The sequence below is a fragment of the Callithrix jacchus genome, chromosome 11 (genome assembly GCF_049354715.1).
Source record: "Callithrix jacchus isolate 240 chromosome 11, calJac240_pri, whole genome shotgun sequence".
In the NCBI taxonomy this organism is placed as follows: Eukaryota; Metazoa; Chordata; class Mammalia; order Primates; family Cebidae; genus Callithrix; species Callithrix jacchus.
Genome location: NC_133512.1, coordinates 104,875,747 through 104,893,953, shown reverse-complemented (window position 1 = coordinate 104,893,953; position 18,207 = coordinate 104,875,747). Strand labels below are relative to the sequence as shown.

At 40.5% G+C, this 18,207-nt stretch overlaps 1 long non-coding RNA gene across 1 annotated transcript in view; it reads right to left on the bottom strand.

The window, feature by feature from the left end:
* LOC144578432 (uncharacterized) overlaps window positions 1-14,365 on the bottom strand; it is an 88,152-nt gene extending 73,787 nt beyond the window's left edge. The window contains exon 1 of the long non-coding RNA XR_013524198.1: window positions 12,214-14,365. This is a non-coding gene — a long non-coding RNA (uncharacterized LOC144578432). The remainder of the gene's footprint in view (window positions 1-12,213) is intronic.
* Between the last annotated feature and the right edge of the window lie 3,842 nt (window positions 14,366-18,207).

The following is an 18,207-nucleotide window of genomic DNA, read 5'->3' as shown; positions in this document are numbered from 1 at the left end:
GGGATACTTTGGAGAAGGATGTTCCAGGCAAAGGGAATAGCTTGGTCAAAGGCTCTAAGGCAGAAATGTGCCTTGTGTATTTGAGGAATGGCCAGAAGGCCAGTGTGGTTGTGAAAAAATAAGCAAGGAAAAGAGGAAGAGAGAGGAGGCAGTGAACATAACAGGGAGGGGGATCACCTGGGACCTTGTAGGCACATTCAGGCTGTAGGCTGTTCTCTGAGTGAAGTGGGAAGCTGCTGTATAGTTAAGCAAAAGACTGACAACATCTAACCTAAAGAATCACTCTGACTTCTGTGTTGAGAGTAGACCCTGATTTGGTGGCTACAATGAGGGAGGTCAAGCTTAGAAGCAGAGGAACCTAGGAGAAGACTATTACAATTATAGAAGATAAATCGAACAAATCCCCAGGGGGGTTTTCAGTGCCCTTCCCAACTCTGCCATTCATAGGAACCTACAAGGAGTTGGATTTAATTGGGGTTGATATTACAGTCTTAAACATTAAAATATGATTAAAACAATGTAAGAATTAAAACATGAGAGTTTAAAGGTTGTGGGCTCTGTGAACTGCAGAGCGCAGAGAAATAGAAGAATTGTATGAGTTAGTGAGGTAAACAGAAGGGAGGTAGTGGTAGAACGATAGGACACTTTAAATAGAAATATTGAAAAATCCGTATTGTTCCTTAAATGGTCTATAATCATGGAAGCAAGTCTGAAAAGGATTGGAGAAGGGAAAGACTCAGGATAGAGGAGGTCAAGAAACTTAGAAGCCTCGCTAGTGAACACACTGTCTATGTGATGAATGGTATTAAGAGTGATGACTGCATTAGTAGCAGGCAGAAGGACTGAATAAGAAAATTTCTGAAGGTAATAAGGTAAGTACAAGGAGAAGGGATAGTATTATGAAGTAATATGTATGAAGCAGCTGGACTTTAAGGAAGAAGGGAAATGAACTGGGAGCAGCAGGGAAAAAATCTGCACTATTTCAGTCTTGAAAGTCAGGAAACTGACATGGCAAAAAAACAAAAAAGTAGGAAAATGACAAAGTAGACTTTGGTTTATGGCAGAACTCCAGCAAACCTCAACTGCCTTGGGCACTCATAATACAGGGATCTTCTGCCTCAGTTGCCAGGGCTACCATGGGGATTCAGAAGGAATCAGTATGTAAATATGACTATAAAAGAGAAACTACAACCACTCAGAATGAATTACAGGCATTGTGTAGAAACTTCTCATATCAATAAAGAGAAAAGCATAAATTTGTGTTGTAAAGATATATAATCAGGGAGGAAGCAGGGCAACAGAAGACTGCACATGCCTCTGCTTTTAGATACCCCAGTGTGGATACTTATGAGGAGGCCTCATCAGTGCTCTGTGAGTGTGCATTGCCTTTAGCCAGTGCCCAGCTCTTCTTATGCAGAATAGAGACAAATGGATCCTCAGATTCGGGGCCAGGTAGCTTACCTCTAATGTACTAACCTGCTTGCTACAGCTACATTTGAGACACTCTTTAGGAGTAATAAAAAAATCCCTAAATAAATGTAAAGTCGAAATTGGCATTATAAAGGAATGTCCACAATCGTAGTAAAGAACTTTCTTTTACAATCCAGAAAACTTGTGAGGGAAATTTCTGTTTGCAACTCAGAATTAGGAGAGAATGAAGATAGTAGTATTGTTCAACCTTCCCTTGCACTCAACCTTTCATTCCACATATGATCTGATTCTTCCAGTATGCTGGGAAAAAACTCAGGCTGACACATTGGCCCCTTGTCCTTGCAATAAGCAGAGGGTCTACTGAGTTGACTGATACAAGCTGTCTGCAGCGGACAAAACTGAAAGAGTGCACTGTAACACTTGCCCGTTTGGGCTTTGGGAGCCCTAGATGCTGCCATGGGATGGGAGCCCAGAAGCATCCCGAGGTCTCTCTACCTGCCCGTCTACATGCTCCCTCTAGGGATTTCAGCATGAGGGCATCAAAGGAATGAATCACACCCCTGTCACATGCCCTGTGAGGGGAATAAGGGAATTCTCCTGTTTCAACTTAATTTGTAAAAGACCTTGTTAACAGGACGAAAAAGAAACCACAGCAATGGATAAAACATTTGTAAAGTAAATATCCAACAAAGGGATATTATCATAACTATTTTGAGACTTGTAGAACTGTCTACTTAACACCGAAATCATGAGCAATAATAAATGATTATTGCTTTAACCAGTGAGACTTGAGTGAGGCTTGTTATATAGCATTACTGTGCAGGTATCAATTGATATACTCTATACTGCAGTATCGATTTCTTAAAATTGTCCTAACCATAATCCCATAGACCATTACTAATTCCAAGCTTGTTCTTTTAATGAAGAGTGCTGCTCAACTCTGGGGTCTTCGTTCTGTTTTCTATTTTGATTTTCACATGAGCACAAGTTCCAGCAGCTTTCAAACCTCCAGAAGCCCTTAACATTTCTGATTCTGAAAACATATTTTCTACTTTCAGCATTTTATTGTTATTTTTTATTCTCTTGTATGGTAAGGTACTCAGTTTACTATCTTGAATTAGTAATTCTTTAAACAATTTTGCAATTTTGAAGATACCACGGTCTTTAAACATTTTTGTATTTTGAAGATACCATGGGCTTTGCAGTTCCTGTTTGCATATCAAATCCTATGAACTATTTCTGGTGCCTCTGAGTCACTTCCCAGAGTGGTCATTGGCTTTTACTGAGGTTGATTCACCAATCTTTGGTCATTCTTGGACACATAAGCACAAATTCAACAGTGTCCTTTCCCAAAATATGTGATATACAGGGAAATTACTTTTCATGTAAAATAGATGTGTCCTTTTAATATTGCCAGTAGATTATTCTAATTATGGACTGGTAACATCCAACAGACTTATTTGGGTTTAGTGACAAACATATTACTGTGTTCGCTTCTCAATTCAAATACAGAATTCGTATTTTGCATTATGTAGCTGCAAGTTTTGGGGTTTTCCATCATATACTTAGCTATACAATAATAGCTACTCTTGTCTGGATATTTTCTAAAATCTTGGATGATTACAAACATTTCCTTCACTAGTGAAAAAAAATTTTAATGCAGGGTCAAACCCAATATTAAATCTTCTAGACAGTAAGAAGATAACTATTCAGGGTCTATAAGATGAGTAATTAGAAGCAGCTTTGGTCTGTGGCACTCAGGGAGAGGAATGAAATGGGTGAGTAAATTTATCACTGTCAATTGAAATATTCAGGTTCTTACATTGGGACTGACTATGCAAACAACTTGACCTGCAGCGAACAAAGAAAAGCAGGGGTTTGGAGGCACGATGGCCCACTGGGAGCAGCACAGAGCCAAAGAAACGCCCACCCCCAGCCAAGAAAAGCAGTGGGTTAGTGTGCGACCCTCCCCAGGTAATCACACTTCTCCCCAGATCTTTGCAGCCCATGGATCTGGTGATCCCGTCACAAGCCCACAGCAACAGGGCCTTGGATCCAATACACAGAGCTGTGTGGAGTCTTAGCAGAGCAGGTGCTCATGCACACACAGAGACCCAGGTATTTTACACATTCCACCCCCAGATCCCCAGCAAGGTGGGAAATCTGTCTGCATATAACCCTAGGAAGGGGGCTGAATCCAGGGAGCCAAGCAGCATCATTCTGCAGGCCCTACTTCCACAGCACCTCACAAGTTAAGACCCACTGGCTTGAAATTCCAGAGAGCCAATGGAAACAGGCTAGAATCTCCCTGAGACAAGTCTGAATTCCCAGGGTAAGGGGTGGCCACCAAGTCTGCAGACCAGTAGACTCAGCTGTTTTAACCTGCCAGCTTTGGAGAATACAAATGGTCTGGATGAGGAAAGATCCCCATAATGAGGCACGGCCACCTTGCTAGATCATGGCCAGACTGCTTCTTTAAGTGAAACCTTGATCCCTTCCTCCTCACTGGGCAGGACCTCCCTGCAGAGGCTTCAACAATTCCAGCTAGGGTTCTATACTGAGAGCTCTGATCTCTCCGTGGGATGCAGCTCCTGGCAGGCAGGGGCAGCCTCTATCTCCACAGTTTGGTCAACTCAGTCCTTACAACCTGCTGACTTTGTAGAATCCAAGTGATCTGGATGAGAAAGTCTCCCCTCAGTGCAGTGCATCTGCTCTACCAAAAAGCAGATAGACTGCTTCTTTAATCAGGTCCCTGATCCTGTTTATCCCAACTGGGTGAGACCTCCCACAGGGGTCTCCAGCCACCTCCCACAGGCATGTTCTGGCCAGCAATCCTGCTGCCATCTTTGCTGTTTCATGGCCTTCACTGATGATACTGTCAGCATGGGAAAAAAAAACGAGGCAACCAAGGTCTGGAATGGACTTCTAGCAAACCATAGCAGCCCCACAATAAAGTGGCATGACTGTTAAAAGAAAACAAACGAACAGAAAACAACAACAGGAACACTTTCAATGAAAAAGACCCTCCAAAAATCCAGCTCAAAGGTCGGCAACCTCAAAGATTGAAGGTATATGCTCACAAAAATGAGAATCAACACAAAAATGTTGAAAACTTAAAAATCAAGAGTGCCTTTTCTCCTTCAAGTGATGATAACACCTCTCCAGCAGGGACACAGAATTGGGCTGAAGCTGAAATGACTGAATTGACAGAAGTAGAGTTCAGAAGGTGATAATAATGAACTTCACTGACCTAAAGAAGCATGTTGTAACCCAACACACAAAAAAGCTAACAATCATGATGAAACAATACAGGAGCCAACAGCCAGAATAACCGGTTCAGACAGCAGCATAATCGACCTGATGGAGCTGAAAAATACAACACAGGAACTTCATGGTTCAATCACAAGTATCAATGGGAGAACAGACCAAGTAGGGGAAAGAATCTCAGAGCTGGAACACTATCTTTCTTAAATAAGATGGGCAGACATGAATAGAGGGAAAAGAACAAAAAAGAATGAACAAAATCCCCAAGAAATATGGGATTATGTAAAGAGGCTGAACCCATGACTGACTTGGGTACCTAAAAGATATGGATAATGTAGCCAAGTTGGAAAACATACTTCAGGATATGATCTAGAACTTTCCCAACCTAGCAAGACATGACAACATTCAAATTCAGGAAATGCAGAGAACCCCAATAAGATACTTTATGAGAAGATAAACCCCAAGACACATAATTATCAGATTCTCCAAGGTTGAAATGAAAAAAATTGTTAAGGGCAGCCAGAGGGAATGGCCAGGTCACCTGCAAAGGGAAGCCTATGAGACTAACAGAAGACCTCTCAGTGGAAACCTTATAAGGCAGAGTGGTTGGAAGCCACATTTCAACATTCTTAAGAAAAGAATTTCCAACCCAGAATTTAGTGTCTGACAAAACTAAGCTTCATAAGTGAAGGAGAAATATAATCTTTTTCAAACAAGCAAATGCTTAGGAAATTTGTCACCACCAGGACTGCCTTGCAAGAGCTTCTTTAGGAAGCACCAAATATGGAAAGAAAAAAATTGTTACCAGCCACTATAAAACACACTGAAGTACATAGACCAGTGATAGTATGAAGTAACCACATAAACAAGTTTGTGAAATAACCAGCTAGCATAGTAATGACAAGATCCAACTACACATAACAATGCTAACTTAAGTGTACATGGGCTAAATGCCCTAATTAAAAGGCACCAAATTGCAAACTGAATAAGGAGCCAAGACACACTGATATGCTGTCTTCAGGAGACACATCTCATATGCAAAGACAAACATAGGTCCAAAATAAAGGGATGCAGGAAATTTACCATCCAAATGGAAAACAGAACAAAGCAGGGGTTGCAATCTTAGTTTCTGACAAAATAGACTTTAAACCAACCAAGAACAAAAGAGACAAAGAAGGGCACTACATAATGGTAAAGGGTTCAATTCAACAGGATATGCAATTTCCTGTTGAATCGAATATGCCAAATATATATGCAACCCATAAAGTAGCATCCAGATTCATAAAGTAAGTTTGTAGAAACCTACAAAACTTAGACTCCCACACAATAATAGTGAGGAACTTTAATACCCCACTGACCATATTAGAAAGATCATTGAGACAGAAAATTAACAAATATCTTCAGGACCGAAATTCATCTCTGGATTAAGGGGAACTGATAGATAGCCATAGAACTCTTTACCCAAAAACATCAGAAATACATTCTTCTCACTGTCACATGGCTCTTATGCAAATTGATTACATATTTGGAAGTAAAACACTCCTCAGCAAATGCAAAAGAACTGAAATCATGACAGTTTCTGACCACAGTGCAATCAAATTAGAACTCAAGATCAAGAAATTCACTCAAAACCACACAACTACATGGAAATTGAACAACCTGCTCCTGAATGACTTGGGTAAATAACAAAATTAAGGCAGAAATCAAGAAGTTGTTTGAAACTATTGAGAACAAAGAGACAATGTACCAGATTCTCTGGGACAGATAAATCAACGTTAAGAGGAAAATGTATTGCACTAAAGCCCCACTTCAAACCACTGCTCAAAGAAATGATAGAAGACACAAACAAATGAAGAAACATTCCATGCTCATAGTTAGGAAAAATTCAATATTGTGAAAATGCCCATACTGTACAAAGTAATTTATAGATTCAATGCTATTCCCATTAAACTACCATTGACATTCTTCACAGAATTAGAAGGAAAAAAAAACTATTTTAAAATTTATTTGGACCAAAAAAAGAGTGTGAATAGCCAAGAAAATTATAAGCAAAAGTAACAAAGTTAGAGGAATCATGCTACCAGACTTCAAACTATGCTTCGAAGGCTACAATAACCAAAACCAGAATGGTGCCGGTACAAGAACAGACACATAGATCAATGGAACAAAATAGGGAACTCAGAAGTAATACTACACACACCTACAAGCATCTGATGTTTGACAAACCTGACAAAATAAACAATGGGGAAAAACTCCCTATTTAATAAATGGTGCTGGGAGAGCTGGCCAGCCAAAAGCAGAAAATTGAAACTGGACTCCTTCTTTACACCATATACAAAAATTAACTCAAGATGTATTAAAGACTTGCATGTAAAACTCAAAACTATGAAAACCATAGAAGAAAATGTAGACAATCCCATTCAGGACATAGGCACAGGCAAAGATTTCATGATGAGCATGCCAAAAGCAATTGCAACAAAAGCAAAAATTGACAAATGCAATCTAATTAAACTAAAGAGATTCTGCACACCAAAATAAACTATCATCAGAGTAAACAGACAAGCTACAGAATGAGAGAAACTCTTTTGCAATCTATCTGACAAAGGTCTAATATCCAGAGTCTGAAAAGAACTTAAACAAATTTACAAGAAAAAAAATAAAAACAGAAAACCCCATTAAAAAATGGGCAAAGGACATGAACAGACACTTTGCAAAAGAAGACATACATGTGGCCAACAAACATTTAAAAAAATAACTCAACATCACTGATCATTGGAGAAATGCAAATCAAAACCACAATGAGATTCCCATCTCATGCCAGCCAGAATGGCTTTTATTAAAGAATCAAAAAACAACAGATACTGGCAAGGTTGCAGAGAAAAAGGAGCACTTTATATTGTTGGTGGGAGTGTAAATTGCTTCAACCATTGTGGAAGACAGAGTGGTGATTCCTCAAAGACCTAGGGGCAGAAATACCATTTCACCCAGCAATTCTATTATGAGGTATACACCCAAAGGAATATAAATCATTCTATTATAAGGATACATGCATGTGTATGTTCATTGCAGCACTATTCACAATAGTGAAACATGGAATCAACCTAAATGCCCATCAATGATAGACTAGATAAAGAAAATGTGGTGCAAAAGAACTGAAATCATGACAGTCTCTCAGACACCATGGAATTATATGCCGCCATAAAAAGAAATGAGATCATGTCTTTTGCAGGGACATCGATGGAGTTGGAAGCCGTTATCCTTAGCAAACTAACAGAGGAACAGAAAACCAAATACTGCACATTCTCTCTTATAAGAGGGAGCTGAATGATGAGAGCACATGGACATATCATGGGGAACAAGACACACTAGGGCCTGTCAGAAGGGGGTTACTGAGAGGGAGAGCATGAGCAAGAATAGCTAATGAATGCTGGCTTAATACCTAGGTGATGGGATGATCTGTGCCACAAACCACCATGGCAAACACTTACCTGTGTAAGAAACCTGCACTTCCTGCACAGGTACCCCTGAAGTTAAAATAAAAGTAGAAGAAACCAAAAAGGAGATAACCATTTGAATTGCCTAATCAGGTGGAGTATTATGGGAGAATTCGTATTTCCAAGACTCTTGAAGTTAAAGAGGATGAACTATCAGGAACAGTGAGCTCCTAGAAAGAAATAATACAGAGTACGTGATAGAAAGCACACCTGGGCAGGCTCTCTCCACTGAAGAAAATGTATGAGGAGGACTCTCAGAAAATTAAAGCAAATACAGACAAAGATTCAAAATCAATTTTAAAAATCGATGTTTTTTATTATTACAAAAACTGAGATTATAACTAAAAGAATGTTCTTGGAGTGCTTGTCATGGAGAATTTAATTTGCTAAGAAAATGGATGAGACAGTACAGTATTTTGAAGTGATGCTTACTTCTGGTCATCAGAACAGGAGCAAAAGAAGAATATTTAAAATTGAAACCTCTTACATAATTCTTACTGTGTCTTGGGCGTTTCAAGTGGATTCATTTTCCAAGTAGGAAACATTCAACATCTACTTAGAGTGCCTTATTTTATAGAATAGTAAACTGAAGCAGAGAGAAGATAGGTAATTTTCTTCATGTCACATGGCTAGTAAATGGAGGAAAGGAGGATTCAAACACAAGAATTTGGGGACTGGATTCCTTTTAACCATTCATAAACTATTATAACCAAAATTAAAAATATAGGCTTATTAAAATGGAAGAAGAAAAAGACTTCATCAAGAATAGTTGTAACTTCTTAGAAGACTTATACTTCTCAGGTGAAAGAAGGAGGAAGTTCTTGGTGTGGTGGCTCACACCCGTTATCCCAGCACTTTGGGAATCCGAGGCAGGTGGATCACTTGAGCTTAGGAGTTTGAGATCAGCTTGGGCAACATGGTGAAACCCATCACTACTAAAAATACAGAAAATTAGCTGGGGATTGACAGTGCATGCCTGTGATCCCAGTTACTCAGGAACCTAAGGTGGGAAAATCCCTTGAGCCTGGGAAGCAGGGGTTGCAGTGAGCCAAGATCATGCTACTACACTCCAGCCTAGGTGACAGACTGAGACCTCACCCACAATGAAAGAAAGGGCTGGGCGTGGTGGCTCAAGCCTGTAATCCCAGCAATTTGGGAGGCCGAGGTGGGTGGATCACGAGGTCAAGAGATCCAGACCATCCTGGTCAACATGGTGAAACCCCGTCTCTACTAAAAATACAAAAAATTAGCTGGGCATGGTGGCATGTGTATGTAATCCCAGCTACTCAGGAGGCTGAGAATTGCCTGTACCCAGGGGGCAGAGGTTGCAGTGAGCCAAGATCACACCATTGCAATCCAGCCTGGGTAACAAGAGCGAAACTCCATCTCAAAAAAAATAAATAAATAAAAAAGAAAAAGAATAAAGGAAGGAAAGAAGGAAGGAAGGGAGGGAGGGAGGGAGGGAGGGAGGGAAAGAGAAAGAGAAAGAGAAAGAGAAAGAGAAAGAGAAAGAGAAAGAGAAAGAGAAAGAGAAAGAGAAAGAGAAAGAGAAAGAGAAAGAGAAAGAAAGAGGAGGCTCTCATATCTAGGAAAGATAAATTTTAAAGAGAAGAGGAAATGCACTCAGGGTCAACTGCTCTCAAGGGGTTATTAGAATAGAGAGATTTATTTTGGTTGTTACTAAGGCAGGTGCGATAAATGGATGTAAAGAATCCTTGTGGAGGAAAAAGAGATGCAGGATCTCAGAGAAGAGACTGGATAAACTTTTCATAGGAAGACAAGATTTCGGGATTTGTTGAGGAATGACTCAAAATCAACACTACATAAAGGGTTACATGTAATTTGAAAATTTTGCATAATAGGTGCCCTGAGACATGGATTGAAGACACTCAAATGATGTGACTTTCAGCTCTAGCCTGTGTTTGAAAGAAACCTGCCTAATCATTTTTAAAATTATGATTCTTAGGGAAGTGTAAGAAAGGTGGAACATATTAAAGGAAAAGCAGGCAGCAGGCAAACAAAAAATGAGAATAGCTTTTGGATGCAATTGCTTAACCAAGAAAATTAAAGATATGCAATATTTGTCTTAATGGTGCTTGCTTTAGAAGACCCGGACATTGTTAATCGCACATCTCTCAATAGAGAAGATCACAGAGATCAAATCTAGAAGAATATTTTGAAAAGAATAGTGACAAGAGCAAGCATAAAATTTAAGAAGGAATTCAATTCTAGTGCACATTGCTAACACTACATGTGCTTGAGCAAGAACAGGACAAATTTACAAAGATTTCAAACTTCTAGAAATTCAGCTTAACCTAGGCCAGGCACAATGGCTCACACTTGTAATCCTATCACTTTGGGAGGGTAAGGCAGGGGAATCACCTGAGGTCAGGAGTTAGAGACCAGCCTGGCCAACATGGTGAAACTCCATCTCTACTAAAAGTAGAAAAATTAGCTGGGTGTGGTGGCACATGCCTGTAATCCCAGCTACTCGGGAGGCTGAGGCAGGAGAATCACTTGAACCTGGGAGGTGGAGGTTGCAGTGAGCCAAGATCACGCCACTGCACTCCAGCCTGGGCAACAAGAGCAAAACCCCATCTCGAAAAGAAAAAAAAAAAATTGTGAGCCGACTTTTCATTCAGTATGGGATCCTGTCCACTAAGGAAAAGGTAATGGAAGGGCATATTTGATTCAGGAGAATGCTAGCCAGCCCACCAAGCTACAAAGCTCTGCCCTCTGTTTGTTTTTTTTTTTTGTTTGTTTGTTTGTTTGTTTGTTTGTTTGTTTGTTTTGGAGAGGGAGTCTTGCTCTTTCGCCCAGGCTGGAGTGCAGTGGTATGATCTCAGCTCGCTGTTACCTCTGCCTCCTGGGTTCAAGCGATTCTCCTGCCTCAGCCTCCCGAGTAGCTGGGATTACAGGTGCACACCACCACACCCATCAGCCTCTTCTTTGCCAGAACCAAAGCTCACATTTCGACTTTAGTTGATCTGACATGAATATTTCTCTCTCAGGTTCTTTGAGTCTTAGTCGGAAAGAGTGGTTACCCTGTGCCTGATCACTGTGCCAATGTAACACAGCATATACTACTTCAGGTCTTGACAAAGGGCTCATTTCTAGTGACTGAGTCCTTCTGGCCATCAGGAGACAGTACTACAGTGCCACAACCACTCACTGACACTTTAGAGCTGCTGAGAGAACTGTCTGGCAGTGGGAAGCTAAGAAGCAGCTCAGGCTTGGTCCTGGAATCATAAGCCCTATCTGTTGAGCACCAAGAAAGCACTGGAAAGACAAGGGAGGACCCAAGGACTTCTCAGCTTGTGCAAATGGGCTAAGACCAATAGTGAGGTTGGGATTTTAGGCAAGTTTGGGGCAGTTGTCAGACAAAGGAGCCACTGATACACCATTGGTACAATGCAGTTCAAATTACAATAAAAAGGCGTGGGTTTTGTTGGGATCAGAAAAACATAAAAGTAAAAGAGCACATGTGATTCCTGTCTCCTTTTATCCCCCAAACTAAGCCTCATTAACCCACAGCAATGTTTTCTTAGGTGGCACAAAGGTAGACTGCAGTAATCATGGCCAATATTATGTAGATAGGGACCCAGCCCTGTAACACTCCACATATTAATGCTAGATGGGAGTGGGACAGGGTCATCTCTGTGACAGTATAGTAACAGAAGCCTCTTCCTGCTCAAAGAAGTGGTCTTCATTAAAAGAAAGACAAAAGAATCTTGGTGTTTCATAAGCTAATGCCCATTATTGAGACAGCAACTGTGCCAGGAACATCAGGGAAGCTGTTGAAATGGGCTTTCCTTTAAATCTGGCCTGGTTCCATCCTGCTGATGTGGCATCTCAACCCAGGGCCTGAGAAGGACAGTCTAACTGTGGTCTAAGTCAGAGGGCTCCTCATTCCTCATAAGTGGACAAATACATGAATATCATCAGAAAAATTACTAGGGCCTGTGGTATCCCAAAGTCTGACTTCTTTTTCCATTGAAGATCAGAGCACGGAGGAAGAAAATACCTCACTCATGTGTTCTTGGTGTATGCCCACAGTTCCTTTGTTTCATGACTCTGTATCCTGGAAGACAGTCCTGGATATGCAAAAAAAAAAAGAAAAGAAAAAGAATAAAATCCCTATCCTAGTATACAGTGGCCTTGAATCAAAGTGCTTTCTGTGCATGTTTTCATCTTCCTTCCTAAGCCCTATATCTAGGTTCTGCCTTCTCGATCCACAAATCTCAGGATGCTATGGAGTCTGAAGATACCTGATTGCAGAGATAGCACAAGACCCCCCCGCCCCACACACACACATTACAATAAAAAGCTGTGGGTTTTTTGGGGGGTCATAAAAGCATAGAAGTAAAAGAGCACACATGATTCCTACCTCCGTTTTCCCTCCAAACTAAGTCTCACTAACACACACACACACACACACACACACACACACGTGTGTGCACGCACACACACACACACAGATACAAATAAACCCAGGACCAGAAAGGAGTGGTTACTGCTGATTCTCCAATGTCACAAAAATATCACTGTTGTAGCTTCTCACCCTGCCAGTCATAGGTTTCTCTGTCACCTGACATACCCCCTTGTTTGGGGTGTGGGAGGAGAAATCTCTGTGCCAGCAGCAAAGACATGGAGCTAGTGTGTCCCATCCACTCTATGAACAGAAATCTTACTGCGATCTATACCCTAAAAAGGGCCATTTTCTTGAATTTCATCACCTCACCAGAAAGAATTTATTTGTGGGTACTGGTTAACTTACTCCAGCAAGAGGATCAAGAGTTCATCATTAAAGGAACCTCTTAGTGCTTTCTTAGAAGAGGAAGATCACATTTAACTGGAGAGTGCCTTATTGTGTTTTTTCAAGGTAAGTCAAAGCTATCACTTATCCCTGCTCAATTTTCACCCATCCCCAAAGATTAACAATTTTAAACCTTACCCTGGGGAAGTGATGGGACCCTGTCCTCCAGAAATGCAGAAGACACTGTGCTGTGGGCTGGGAGAGTCACAGAGCACAAGGGGGTCCATCTCCAGCCCTCACTGGGAATAAAATCTGCACAGTTCTCTTTTCAGGGAAGCCACCTGTTCTCTGCATGAGGAGAACGGCAGTCCAGATGCTTCCAGGAGGGATCTGGGCAAAGGTCTAACTAAGCAACACATTATTAGTTTGATTTTGTGTGTCTAGGATATAGGGATTGCCAGTGAGGGGAATCATAAAGTTCTTGAGATTTCACAAGTAATTTATTGATGTCCAGAACTTGAGGTGCTGACGGCACACCTAAGTGGCAATATGCACCAGGCAGATATGTGACACATCAGAGAAAGCAGAATAGGTGACGTGATGTGCAATGCTGCAGAAGCACTGGAGCTAGGAGAGGTGACAACTCATGGGGGTACTTAGAATCTTTGAGTGAACCAATCACATCCCAGAGTAACTATAATTTATTTCAGTCAATCTTCTGTAGAGACTTAGCATTCACCTTTGGAGGAAGGTCCTTTGAGCAGGAACAGAGATGGTAATGTCACTGACAGTCCCCTTTTATATCAGGTAAGCAAGAGGCCTAGAATCCCCAGCTCCTGGTATTCATGCCCACAGGGCCTCATCTAGGGGAAGGCGCCACCTTCCCCACCCTGCCATGGTCACCAAGCTCCTCTTCTGTGTGGTCCTTTGTCTCCTGGGAGAAGGTGAGTCTCCATAAATAAAGCATCTGCATTTTTGGATATTACCAGTTATGATTCCAATCACAGGCCTTATTCTGTCCCCAGATTCTATCTCTTTTCACAGAGCTCACAGATGCCAGAGTCACCCAGACACCAAGGCACAAGGTGACAGAGATGGGACAAGAAGTAACTATGAGATGTCACCCAGTTTTCGGCCACAATACTGTTTTCTGGTATAGACAGACCGTGATGCAAGGACTGGAGTTGCTGACTTACTTACGCAACCGGGCTCTTCTAGATGATTCAGGGATGCCCAAGGATCGATTCTCAGCAGAGATGCCTACTGCATCTTTATCCACTCTGAAGATCCAGCCTTCAGAAGCCAGGGACTCGGCTGTGTATCTTTGTGCCAGTGGTTTAGTCACAGTGCTGCAGAATCACCCACTCCCTGTGCAGAAACCCTTGTGCTTCCTCTTCTCCTCCAGTACCCAGCAGCTCTCAGCAGCCCTTTCTCCTCCTCCCCTAGCACAGGAAGTACATAGGTTTGGTGTTTCACATATCCCTAGGCAAGGCAAGAACAGATCATAAGGATGCATCACATTAGGAGACTTGGTAGCAAGTGAGTGGGTGGGATGGATCCTGGGATTCCTCACATATGAGTCCAAGTTTAAGGTGAGCGTCACAGACTGACTGGAGCTTTCAAGTGACTGAGTGAGCTGAAAACTGCAGCGATTGCACTTGGATGCTTATCTCCTTTGCTGCTTTTCATCATGTCTTCTCATCATTTCTTTTTTCCCTTCAAACTTTCAACATCTTTGATGACTTCCAACATCAATCTTGGCTTCTCAGGTTTTTCAGTTGCTCAATTCAAATGACCATTTCCTTCACCTTATGTCAGATATTCATTTCCGTTTTCCTTTTCTAGACTTTCAATGACAAATTATTTGAATTACCCTCAAATAGCTTCCTCGGGCATCCTATTGTCTCGGGCAGACTTCTCTTTTTCATCCCTGGTACTACTTCCACAGCAATTCTTCAACCCCATTAGGACCACTAAGTGACTTCTCCTTGCACTGCACCATATATCACCTCCTCATATACTTTATTCCTTATCCGACTTAGACTATGTGTACCAAGATGGTTGTGAAATTCTTGCACATGTCTTCAACTCTCATCTTTTCTTTTTCTGTTTCCTACCAGGAAAATAAAATGGGGCCTACTCTGTGCCCCATTCAATGACACAGAGAACATAAAATGTCCCTTACCTCTGTCAAGCAGTATTATAACTATGGAGTGCATCTTCAGGTCTGTAAGTCCCCCTGTGTGTATAAAATTATATATATTTTTCTTCTATTAGGGACTTGTTACTTTTTAATGAGTTTGTCAGTTTCATCTTTCAATTATAGTTATACTTTTGACAATTATAAAAGCACTAACAAAAGTTATGCATCCAGAAATGATCCTATCACTTTTACGTGGTGTGTGCTTACTTCATATGTACAAAAAAGTAAAAAGAATGCCGAATAGGCATATTTATCCATTCACTTGTAGGAATGGTAAAGACAAACTTCCAAGGGGAAAATAGTTGCAAAATAATGCATGGCGTATAAAACTATTTAAGAAAGAAATAAATCAGTAAATATCCCTATTAACTTCTGCTTCCAACCAAGATGGATTAACAAGAATTTACATTTAACTTCTTGCCTGAAACAGCTAACACCCCACCCCTGCACCCTTCCCCCTTCCACACACACAAACACACAACATTGAAACAACATTTGTTTCACATGTTGTTTACTTACAGTTTATACACAGTTTTATATGCTTGGGCAAGGAAGAAAAACAGTTGTGATTTATTTTGCTGGTTATTTGGAGAGATAAAAGGACTATAGAAAGAGCAGAAAGAATATGAATACTCTTGTCTTTGTTTAAAATTTTTCCTTTTTAAATTTGATACACTATTTACCATAAAAGTTTAAAACGATGCCAGTGCTATAAAACAATGTACAGTCAAGCTAAAAAGAAAAGGAAATTTACCATGTAGAAAAAAAGAGGGAGCTTATAGGCAGAGTATTAAGGGGAAGTTAAAAATCAAAAAGACGTATAAGCTTCAGAGCAGTATAGGCCTCACAGCTGGAGCTGGGATTTTGATGATCATATGAAAGAGAGGACACAAAGGAGCCGGAATTACATTGCTTACCTTAATCCTGGAGCTTCAAAATGCTCCCAGATTTTGTGAACTAAAAATATTACAACCCAAAGACCAAGAAATGCAGTTGGAAACTGGATGTTTGGTCAGGCCTTTGGGTGATAGATAAAGAGGAAACGTTAGGAGAGAAAAGTTGAATCTTCAGGCTGTGTCTCCCATGTGTTTGCAATGAAATATACTCTTCCCATGGAATGTAAACCATATACCCAAAAACTGACAAAAAGTTCCATAACCATTAAAACCCTTGGGGACCTGGCATTAGGAAATTCAGTATGGTTCTCGAGTAAACTTCTGCTTCCAACCAAGATGGATTAACAGGAATTCTATTTAACTTCTTGCTTGAAACAGCTAACACCCCACCCCCCATCCCACCCTGCTCTATACACACAACATGTGAAACAACAGTTGTCAAGGCATTGGAAGCCAGGCAACAAAAGACAATGATCTCTGAGAGATGGAAACAACGAAGCTGAGAACTATGACTGTCTTAATAATACCTAGAGGGAGTTTCCAGGCTGTGGGCCAGAAAGGGGAATTGAGGCAGAGCTGGGTGATCTCACTGAGCTCAGAGTCAGAGTTGAAAACACAACATTAAAGCAGCTAGATTTCACAGGGAACTGAAAAAGCAATTGCTGCACAGAGAGAATCCTGGAGACCTTCATACCTTCATAGGGTCTCCCTTAACCCTTCAGCTGTGCTGTAAACAGTACATGTGTGAGGAAACTCCCCAAGGTTAGAGGAAGAGCCACTCATCAAGACAAGAGGAAGCAATGCCTGGAGCTCACAAAGGGCTGGGAGTCATACTTTTTTTTTTTTTGCAATGAAAATGGGAAATTTAATAATTTGTGGGTCAATCAGTAGAGGTTTTAGATGATGTGTGCCTCAGTATAAAAGCAAAATAAGCCCTTCACTAAATTTGGTTCTGGGCCTATGTTGGCGAGACTTCAAAAGATCAAACTGTTTCCAAGTAACTTAAGACTCAAAGCAAAACTAAAGAATATTTCTAATGTATAAGAATATCTGTTTGGAGATATCAGTATGAATTTATTGTTATAAAATATAAAACAGTAAAGAAATGAATACATACTTGTGTGAATAATGGGTTAGTATACATACATATATTTCATAGTTATGCCCACTTGTAAGACCACTAGGGCTCAGATGTTAGTTGCCAAATATTATTCTCCAATTTAAAAAATGAGAGGTGATTCTAGGACCCTGAGATTAAACACACACACACACACACACACACACGAATGTTGTAATGAGATGTTTAAAAAAAAAAAGGATTGGACACATCTCAAAAAAAACAGAGGAATCAGTCTGAAAGAGCTCCCCCAGTGACTATGGCTGGAACAATTTGAATAACCAAATAACGTCAGTAGTGGATTAAAATACAAAGAATAAAAGGAAATCCGTAAGTTCACACTGAGAATGAAATGATTAAAGAAAGAAAGAAATAATAAGCAAATGGTTAGAAAGGACACTCTCTTAATGAAGAATTCCAAATTGCATATGTAGAAGAAAGAGAGGGAAATAGAAAAGTCACCATTACCACACCATTGTAAGTGCTTGCTGCACATAAGATCCAATGACGACTGCTAAAATTAGTGGGTGTAACTTTAAGAAAAAATGGATCATTTGTACCGTCACAAAGTATCATCCCCCAAATATTAATTAATATGGTGGTTTTAACATATGCCCACACATCCTTTTTTACTCCACCCTCCAGATTCCCCTCTCTTGGATTCAGTGGCCTGCCTCTAATGAATAGACACAGGAAATAAAGAAAATGGTAACCAAGTGACCAAAGTTAATAAACATGACCCATAATGAGTCTTGTTAACCTCATGTGCATTCTTTTACCATACGATGTTGTAATGTTATCATGACTACATAGCTGCAATATTCCTCCAAATCCTTCAAATATTCCTTCAAACCTAAATTGAAAGACATTCGATAAAATACCTGACCAGTAATCGTTGAACGTCAATATCATTAAAAACGAGGTAAGAGGCTGTCACAAATTGAAGAACACTAAGAAGATATGACACCTAAATGCGATATGGGACCTTGGATTAGATACTAGGGTAGAAAAAGTTCATTATTAGAAAAACTGGGAAAATATGAATA